We start from the raw sequence: 1867 nt of genomic DNA, 5'->3' as shown, positions 1-1867 counted from the left end.
GTGTGTGTGTGTGTGTGTGTGTGTGTGTGTGTGTGTGTGTGTGTGTGTGTGTGTGTGTGTGTGTGTGTAATGGAAACCATACATCAGGCAGGGGATTAAGGAGGAAAGCTTTGACTCCCAGGCCCAGCTTCTGTCACTGGCTGCCTGTGTATTAAAAAGAGACAGTATGGCAAGATGGTTAGCATTATAGATTCCTCCCTTCCTGATCAGTCAGCTTGGATTCAAAGTTCGGTTCAGCCACTTACGGTCTACATAAACCCTGACAAAGTACTCTGCCTCAGTGGGCCTCAGTCTCCTCAACTGCAAGATGGGGATAATAATAGTACTTACCTCTTGGGGTTCTTGTGAGCATTACACATGTTAATTCATGTTCATTGCTAACAACTCAGCCTTGGGAAGCCCCATGACTGTGAATGCTTGTTAATTATTACTGTATCTCTAGTCCTCAGTTTCTTTACCTCAAAGGTAAGGATCAGTAACCTGGTTATTTCCTAAGTGCTGCAAAAAAGGTGGAGAAAATGTCAAAGCTGCTTGCACACAGCTGTTTGGGTTGGAGATTGGAGCCTTCAGGCTATGAGTGCTCTGGAGTCAGACTGGTCATGGGTTCCAATCCCACTTTTGCCAATTGCCAGCTGTGTGAGCTTGGGCAAGTCGCTTCACCTCTCTGAGCCTCAGTTTCTCCACTTGTAAAGCATAGATTAAATAGAGTATCCACCTCCTAATGTTTCTGCGTCAGCGCTGGAGTCAGCAGGCTGGATAAGCCCGGGGACCCTGGAGAAGTCACTCAAACCTCTCTGCCTCTTGTTTTCTTCCTTCATGAAAAGGGAGTCATAACAGTGAGGGTGCAGTGAGGACGCACCTACGGTGTCTGGCACTCTCCTGGCTCATAGATGGATAAATACACTCTATTTCCCCCGGTTGTTTCTATTACTATTGCTGTCGTCGTCGTTGTTGTTACAGCAGGATTTGAAAACTGGTCGCGGGGTCTGGGCGCAAAGGTCGCGGCCGCATCTACAGCGGCCTTCCCCTGGCCTCCTATGAGGGGTTAAGATCGGGCGCCCGAGGGTCCGGGTCCAACCGGCCGGACCAGCGATGGTACAGCCTCCCGCCGCGGCCCAAGCGGGCCGGACGAGGTGAGCGGGGCGGGGCCGTGCGGGGCGGGGCCGCCGCATCCCCGTGACGCGCCGGCCAACCAGGCGGCGTTGCGGCCCCGGCTCCCTCCGCCGCTGCCTCCCGCCCTCGCCGCCGCCGCCGCCGCCGCCGCCGCCGCCAGCAGCCGGGCCAGTCTGTCCTCCGCTGCCCGCCGTGCCCGAGCCGGCCGCATGGCGCTCCGCGGCTTCTGCAGCGTCGATGGCTCAGACCCCTTCTGGGTAAGTGCTCGGCGGCCGCCTGGGCCGCGTGGGGCCGGCGGCGGGGAGCGGGAGGGAGGGAGGCCGGCGGGCGGGGAGGCAGGCGGTTGGGGGGAAGCGCCGGGAAGGGCGGGCCGGGCCCGCAGCCCCGGGGACCCCTGCCGCCCCGAGCGCCCCTGCCGCCCCGAGCGCCGGGCTCCCCACCCAGCAGCTGGCCTGGGGGCTCCGCTCCCCAACCCGCCCGCGGCCGGCCCCTTCGGGAGTGCTGCTGATGGGGGAAAACTTGGGTGACTCGGCTCCGGGGAAGCAGGGCGTTGGGGAGGGGTTGCCTGTGCCCGGCTCTGGGGCTTTTGGGGAAAGGTGAGGGGCCAGAGCCTGGGGGATGGGGCTGAAAAGAGGGGCCCTATCCGCTCTGGGGTTCCCTTTTCGATTAAAAATACCCTGCCGGGGAAGGAGGCGCCAGAGGTGGGGGGTGTCTCGCTGCTTAAGTTCCCCCATCTCCTTTGTGGGTTGGAGCC

The 1867-nt window shown here is 60.4% G+C and overlaps 1 pseudogene; it reads right to left on the bottom strand.

Moving 5' to 3' along the window:
* Positions 1-1324, bottom strand: part of LOC103078514 (transforming protein RhoA-like) — a 30473-nt pseudogene extending 29149 nt beyond the window's left edge.
* Positions 1325-1867: the final 543 nt, after the last annotated feature.

The sequence above is a fragment of the Lipotes vexillifer genome, unplaced genomic scaffold, assembly GCF_000442215.2.
Source record: "Lipotes vexillifer unplaced genomic scaffold, Lipotes_vexillifer_v1.1 scaffold232, whole genome shotgun sequence".
Taxonomy (NCBI): Eukaryota; Metazoa; Chordata; class Mammalia; order Artiodactyla; family Lipotidae; genus Lipotes; species Lipotes vexillifer.
Note: the sequence above shows the minus strand (reverse complement) of the source record. Positions and strands in the feature narration are given on the sequence as shown.